The following is an 8540-nucleotide window of genomic DNA, read 5'->3' as shown; positions in this document are numbered from 1 at the left end:
GTGGAGATACGATACTGACAGGCTATGTAGATGCTGACTTAGCCAGAAATGTTGACATCAGAAAGAGCACTACAAGGTATGTTTATACTCTAGGAGGTACTGCAGTGAGTTGGGTTTCTCAACTACAAAAGATAGTTTCTCTCTCCACAACTGAAGAAGAATATGTCACTGTTACGGAAGCCAGCAAGGAGATGGTTTGGCTCCAAAGTTTCTTGGAAGAGTTAGGCAAGAAACAAGAGAACAATGTCTTGTACTACTATAGTCAAAGTGATATACATCTAACAAAGAATCCGTCTTTTCATTCCAGAACGAAGCACATACAATTGAGATATCATTTTATCCGGTCTCTTCTGGAAGATGGGATTTTGAAACTTGAAAAGATTAGTGGAGCTCAAAATCCAGCAGACATGTTAACAAAGACGGTGACTACGGACAAGCTGAAGTTGTGTTCAGCTTCAGTTGGCATGCTAGAGTAACAAGACCAGAAATGCTGTTGCATCGATCGAGGTGTGAAGACAGATTAAAATCAGTCTTCAAGTGAGAGATTGTAAAATCAATAATGGAGGCTATAGAGGGGGGCATCGTTTTTTTTGTATGGGTTTTTCAACAAAAGGGCACCGATTTCGGTGCCCCAATTCTTTAATTAAAATGTAAATGGGTAATCGCAACTTTAGTCATTGCATTTTTAGGGTATTTACAAGATTAGTCCCTAAGCTTCAACTATAAATACCCTAACCCATTTAGCTTCAAAATCATCCCAAAATCTTCTACTTCTCTCTCAAGTGTGTTTTGTAAACACCTGTAAAATTTCTCTTTAGTAAAAAATCTGCAGCAGTCCGAAGACGTAAGCACAATTGGCTGAACTCCGTTATCAATTTTTGGGTATTATTTTTTTCGCTTTTATTTCGTATTCTCACTAATCTGATTATAGGGAAATTACTTGTACTCGGTTTATTTCACAACATCTTGATACAATGATTGATCTAAAATTTAATAAAAAATCTCAACTCAAAGAACTAAACATTAAAGGAATGTTAGAGATGTTAAACGGAAAATATGAAAAGGATCTTCCTAAGTATACAATCCTAAATCGTCTCGCAAGAATAACATTGGATCAGAGAGAAAATATTTACATCCTAATATAACAGTCTATTTAGTCAAAACCGCTTTTATCCGCAGATGCCAAAGGAGAGTGACGTCTAAGGGTGTACAGGAATCTTGTTTCCTTCCCATTCTTGTTGTACAAAAAAATAAAAAAATAAAAAAATAAAAATAACAACCAACCGACAAAAAAGAACAATTCTTAAGTTTAATGATTAAATTAAATACTTCTAAACTTTAGTAACAAAAATGGATGTTATATGAAAGTTGAGTGATGATTCATTTAATTTATCTAATATTTACTTATTTTCTGGACCAGCTCGGCTACTTCTTGTTGCTCCCTATTGCTCGCAAAATAATTTAAGATTTTGTGCTCTATATTTGATTTATCTAGGGTTCCGTTTAACCGACCCCATGGCCGAAGTCATAAACATGCCGGTCGATTCAATAGACAGCCGCCGCGGTGGCGACCGTAAAGATGACAATAATAACAACAACGACAACACGCGACTTCCAGCATCTGACGATCCCAACTCCTCTCCCCCTGCTCCGCAGCCTTCTCGACGCCGCGACCGAGATTCGCGTGAGCGAAGGGACCGCGACTTCTACGATCATGACCGCTCTCCCCTGCCTCCAACTCCCAGAGAGAGAGATTACAAGCGGCGCAGTAGCATTAGTCCTCCACCACCGCCGTTGAATTACAGGGATAGGAGACACTCGCCTCCGCCTTATAAGAGGTATAGGCGCGAGGATGGAGGGTATGGATGGAGGAGAGGAAGCCCTAGAGGCGGATTTGGACCCGGAGATAGGAGGTGACACTTAGTTCTTTGATGTTTTTTTTTTTTTCTTTTTTTTTGTATAATTACAACTAAAATGCGTTGATACTACTTAATTTAAATCTATTTGTTTGAACTGTTGCTTTTTTTTGTCTTAGGTGTTTTGTTGTGCTTAATATCACGAACATATTTCTGATTTGTTGAACACTGTATTTGCTTGGCTGATTAAAGATTGAAAGTTCGTTAGCTTAAAAACAAGAATGACACAGGTTATATTCACAATAATCAATAGTTTAAGTACAGGCCTGCATACTTTTGTAATATATGCATTGTTTGGCCATGATTGGCTATTTAGAATGTAAATACTGCTAATGATTCCTAATTGATATTGCTTATGCTGTGAATGGATCCTATATATAGGGAGATTGGCTGATGCACTAAGTATTTCTATAAGATGTATTTTTCTTAGGGTAACATACTAACTGATGTAAGGCGAATCTACACACTTTGGTGAGAAGAGTAGATAGCCTTATTGTGTCCCGATCAGTTGTGATCACATCACTAACCATTAAGGTCAATGAAAGCCTTGAAAGTGCTTGTTCTGTTTATGAGAGTTCTGTATATTTATTCAAGTTTTGAGTTCGTTTCTTTCTTAATAATGCCTACATATTATTTAGATCCCCTTTTTTCATGTTAACAATTGATTCCCTGTTTCTGATTATTGAAAGCTACATTGTTTTCACAAAATACTGGACTTCTGTGAATATTGAACGCTGACTTTTTGTTTTTTTGTAATCATTTGATGTTAGCTTTGGAATGGATCATTCATTCTGGTTTTTTCATTTTGCTTAGTCTGGTGTATCTTCTATAAATTTGTTATGCTCATATGATAATCAAATTTAGTACTTTCAAAAATGATTTGTTATGTTCACTTGGCAGTTTTCTTTATATTCTGATTTGCCCATGTTGTAAAACACTTCTGATGGTGTAGGTTTGGGCATGATTATGGTGGTGGATACGATCGTGATATGATGGGTAGGCCTGGTTTCCCTGATGATAGGCCTCATGGCCGGTACTTCGGTTGCTCTTCTGGTGGTTATCAAGGTGGTCCTTCTGGAAATTGCTTAAATTCTTTCAAATTTCCTCAAACTTCAATTATCGCTTGGCATAATCTTGAAGCACTTCTATTTGACCTTTTGTTTTTGCCTTCCTTCTGCCACTAATTGTTACTATAATTTAAAAGGTTAAATTGCAGAAGTAGACCTACGTCCAAAATTTATTTTAGTTATTAGTATAAAATCTTGAAATATTATATTTAATGTTAGTTATATAACGAATTCACTATTTCCAGTATATTGTTTTTGTAACCTGCAAACCGCTGGTTAGGAGTAGCTCATCTTCTGTGCTATGAATTATGATAGTTGGAGGGTAACAGTGTGTTTGCACTTAGGTTTCCTATTTTGCCTTTTTTATGTAGTACTGTAACTCAGAAAGTAGATTATGTGATTTCAGGCATCTATGAAATGATGCGTTATTGCAGTTAGTTATGACACTACAAGGAGCAAGCATGTTCCTTCTAAAATTCCATGGTAAATATGCATGTATAAGTATAATGCAGCTGCAGCGAACTTAATTATCCAACTTTTTGATTTATGATGTTTTGTTTTAGTTGCTAAATAATATTGCTTTTGCAGATTGGGATTCTGGTCGTGGTAGATATGGTGATGCTTCTAATACAGGGAGTGCTCAAAGGTTATATTCAATCTTGTTTTGTTCTCTTGTTTTAAATATGGTTTGAATTACATTCAAATCCTCTTTCAATTGAGGTGGACTTTGAAGTTGTTCAGATCATTTGATTTTGGATCTTTGTTTCTCATTCGATGGTATGACATGACTAAATTTTCAGAGAAGGATTGATGTCATACAAGCAATTCATTCAAGAGCTTGAGGATGATATACTTCCAGGTGAAGCTGAGCGCAGGTGCAGATGTGGAACAATGTTATCAATTTGGTTTTTTTCTTGTGCAAGACTCACTTCTCAGAACAATGAGATGTTTAGCATATGTGTCCTTTTTTACTGTGTAGGTACCAAGATTACAAGTCAGAGTATATATCTACCCAAAAACGAGCATTTTTTGATGCCCACAAGGATGAGGAATGGTACTTCCCATTGTTTAGTGGATTCCTTCCTCTGTATTCACTTCAAATTTCTAATTGGACTTATGTATCTAGGTTGAGAGAAAAATATCACCCAACAAACTTAGTCACTGTTATTGAAAGGTTAGTTGTACTTCTATATTTCATTATGTTTCAGTTATGAATTCGTTTCCAAGTTGATTGACGAGCATGTTGTTATTGACGAATGCTGTTTCTTCTATCGTGCTATCATTTGTAATCTTTTCTGAATTTCATTTTTTTTTTCAGGAGGAATGAGCTTGCACGCAAAGTTGCAAAGGACTTCTTGCTTGATCTGCAGAGTGGAACGCTGGACTTGTAAGATCAGCATTCTGTGCTCACTTATATGATGTGCATATTCAGCTTTTTCCCCGCATATTTTTTATCCAGTTGCTCTCAATAATTTTTATTCGTGATGCAGATCACCTGTTGTCAATGCTTTTTCGTCAAATAAATCCCGACAGACGAGTGAACCTATTTCTGAAGATGAAACTGACATCGGTGGCAAAAGAAGGCGGCATGGTAAGGGACCTGCTAAAGAAACTGATCTTTCTCTGGCTCCAAGTGCTCATCCTATCAGTTCTGATTCTAGAAGAATTCAGATTGACATTAGACAAGCACAGGACCTTGTACGTAGACTGGACTCTGATAAAGGAATTGAGGAAAATATTTTAAGCGGGTCGGACAATGACAAAATAAACAGAGATAAATCTCATGGCAGTTTGACAGGCCCAGTGATTATTGTACGCGGCTTGACTTCTGTAAAGGGCCTGGAAGGTGTTGAGCTTCTTGATACTCTTATAACTTACTTGTGGCGTGTCCATGGTGTGGATTACTATGGAATGGTTGAAAAAAGTAAGCTAAAGGCCTTAGGCATGTGAGAGCTGAGGGAAAGAGTTCTGATGTTACAAGTAACGGGTTCGAGTGGGAGAAAAAACTTGACTCACATTGGCAAGAGAGATTGAGGGGTCAAGATCCTTTGGAAATAATGACTGCTGAGGAAAAAATAGATGCTGCTGCCGTTGAAGCTTTGGATCCTTTTGTCCGGAAGATAAGGGATGAAAAGTATGGTTGGAAGTATGGTTGTGGTGCTAAAGGTTGCACAAAGCTCTTTCATGCTGCGGAATTTGTGCACAAGCATCTTAAACTCAAACATCTAAAACTTGTGATTGAGCTGACATCTAAAGTGCGTGAAGAGCTCTATTTCCAGAACTACATGAAGTAAGTGAGGTCTTACATGCGGCATATGACTTTTTTATGATTCGAAGAATACTTCTATAAGATGTTCATTGTTTTCCTTGTACAGTGATCCAGATGCGCCTGGTGGGACACCTGTTATGCAACCCTTCCTGGTATGCTATGAGTGTTTTTGTTTTGATGTTATGGTTGATCGATTGCTTTTCTTACCCTCATTTTCCCCTTTTTGCATTTTTTTTCTTGCAGACGGACAAGCCTCAGAGACGTAAATTAATGGAAAATCGCTTGAAAGATGAACGTGAATCACGTAGAGAACGTGATCGAGCAAATGGTAGTGACAGATTTGATAGATTTGAAAACCCTCAATCAAGTGATTTTCCATCTAACAATGATGGGCCTGGTGGGGGGAGCAATGATGATCCTATGTTTGATGCTTTTGGTGTAAAAGGGATGCATGTTGCGGCCCCATTGTCTTCAGATATTGCACCTCCACCAGTATTGATGCCTGTTCCTGGTGCTGGGTAAGTCTAGTGCTATTCTATGGTGTGGCAGTTAGCTTATTATTTTGTTGTAACTTATATGTGTGTGATTGCAGTCCACTGGGGCCCTTTGTTCCAGCTCCACCAGAACTTGCAATGCAAGTGTTTAGGGAGCAAGGTGGTGGTGGTCCTTTCGAAGGCAATAATATTAGTGGACGTGGTGGACCTAATTTAAGTGAACCAGCTCCCATTCTTTTGCCTCCTGGCTTCCGACAAGATCCTCGGCGTTACGAAGGTAAGTTTGCTTGAGATTGTTTCAACGCCATTGGGAAGTTCCATCTATTTTTCTTGTTGAGCATTATCTTAAGTTTTAAATTCTGAAATTATATAGAGTGTTGGGATACATGCTGTTGCTCCAATGGGTGTTTTCTGAAGTTAGGTGGGAAACTGGCTATTTATAAATCACGAGGTGGCTCTTTAGTGATGTGCTTTTAATCAACAATTCCTTGGCTTTTGAAGTTTATGTTCACATCGCAATATTCTTGCTTGATTCCCCTCCCTGCATCTCCAATTTAACTTTTGGTTTCATTTTGTCTTAAAATTGAATTGTACCTCCATGTTTTTATTTTGGTTTGGGGGGAGAGAGAGAGAGAGAGAGAGAGAGAGAGAGAGAGAGAGAGAGGGTATTATGTTCGTTGTTTGGATGGTGAATAAATTTTGCCTCATCTCAAGATCAGATGTATGCTAGTCTCAATGAGCTTACCACTGTTTTCACACTTTGTTTGTAGTTTGATGAAGATTGCCTATGTTGTTTTAGTTGCAGTCAAGTTAGCAAAGTTTTCTCATGTTTTATATCTCATGCAGTTATCAAGACCTAGATGCACCTGAGGATGAAGTCACGGTTATAGACTACCGTAGTTTGTAGATAAAGCAATGGAGGGACCCGAAATGCATCTGTCGGAATCAGAAAGCCGTTTCATCTGAACTCCAAGGTTGAATGCTGTTATTTTCTGCTTCTCCGATCAGAGAAGCATTTACCTATACTAAAGCTGCACGTTTCCCTGCGATTAAGAGTAGTCTCGAGTATCTTGTGTAATTGCTGCGAACAGGCTTTTGTATTTCTTTCCCCCTATATTGGATAAGAGATGATTATGGAGACGAGGTGGTGGGTCATAGAATGGTTAACCAGTTTGTATTTGCTGTAAAATGAATTTTTCTTTCTTGCTTCGGAAGCATGCTTATTTTGTTTGGTAATGGTTTGTATCACAAAAAGGTGGGCATTTCATATTCTTGAGAACAAAATGGTTCCTACCTTTTGTTAACCATTTAGCTGTTTAGCTTTACTGTTTATAGAACAATCATCTAAAATAGATGCATGATCATGCTTCCAAATGCAACTTCCCCATGATGATTCATTTCCCCAATGGATGAAACAGGCAACTAAAAGAGGGGGGGGGGGGAACCCCTAATCATTACAATACTGGTTGAATTAAGTGAAGCCAAGGCAAAATATAATGATTGCATTTACTTTTTTACATGTTACACAATGTGCGCAAAGAAGCTATCCGTGACTGATGAAGGATGGAATGGCATGCCGTACAAATACATGGGCCAGTCACTAATCCCAAACTTCAATGCATTCTTATTTCCTATGCTTCTTTGGACTGGGGTGGTGCATATTGTGTCAAAATCAGTTTCATTCTCCCTTTCCAACTATTCTCTGTGCTAGTTTATACTGTCTAAAAGGCATAGGTAACATGATCTGTTGGTTCACATATCCATAAAAAAATGAGCTATAAAATCCTCTGCCCTATCTCCATACCCTCATTTGTGACCTTTACGAAAATTATGACAAGTTTTTGTCTTTCTAAATTCCCTTCCCTGCTTTATATCTCTCTAAATTCATTTTGAAAATTTTAGATTAAAAAGTAAAATAATTATATTAACTAATAGTAAATAGAAATAAAAATAAACCAATTCTTATTTTTTTAATTCATAGAACAGAAAGATAAAAAAATTATTTTTATTTTTATTGTTAAAAATAATTAATATTTTGTTTTCAAATGGTTAAATGTTCAAATTGAGATTATTATTTTAGATATTATTCATATAAGGAATTGAATTTTTCAAAAAATGAAAGTAATGGTTGTCATAACCATTTTTTTCGGTAAAACAATTAAATATTATTTTAAAAACGAGTAGGACTTTAATTTTGGAAAAATGAGTGATTTTGAATGAATTTGGAATAAATTGGAGCTTACACTTTGTCGTAATGGTGAAAATCATAAATCGAATATAAAGTTAAAAGATGATCCAGTTATTGAACATTAATTAATTTCCTTTGAATTAATTAATTACAGAAAATTCTTTAACTCGAAAAGAATTCTTGAAATTAGCAATCCTCCATCGGGAAAACTAACTCGACTATTTCTTATCAATAAAAGAATATTCCCTATTTAACAAATGTATGAATCGAATATAAATAAAAATCGACGATTTGCATTCACATAAAATAAATTGGGAATTAAAGCAACACACATTGTATCAGTAAAATAAATTAATTAGTAAAATAAAATTGATTTATTTCAAGTTCGCATTTGTTCAAATGTCGTATTGGATTGTATCACTTCGATCAAGTGATACTTTCCACGTCCGTTCTACCAATTCACATTCTCGAAACTATACAATAGATAAAAGATACAAAAGGGAAATAAATGTAATCGAAAGTTTACGAAATATTTACAGTAAATGTAGCTAGGAACATTAAATTACATATTATGTTATACTTTCATACATAAAGGACTAAAGTACA

The 8540-nt window shown here is 36.3% G+C and overlaps 1 pseudogene; it reads left to right on the top strand.

The window, feature by feature from the left end:
- The first annotated feature begins 1420 nt into the window (after positions 1 to 1420).
- Positions 1421 to 6960, top strand: LOC120129218 (annotated as a pseudogene).
- The last annotated feature ends 1580 nt before the right edge of the window (positions 6961 to 8540 follow it).

The sequence above is a fragment of the Hibiscus syriacus genome, unplaced genomic scaffold (assembly GCF_006381635.1).
Source record: "Hibiscus syriacus cultivar Baekdansim isolate YM2019G1 unplaced genomic scaffold, ASM638163v2 tig00001644_pilon, whole genome shotgun sequence".
NCBI lineage: Eukaryota > Viridiplantae > Streptophyta > Magnoliopsida > Malvales > Malvaceae > Hibiscus > Hibiscus syriacus.
Note: the sequence above shows the minus strand (reverse complement) of the source record. Positions and strands in the feature narration are given on the sequence as shown.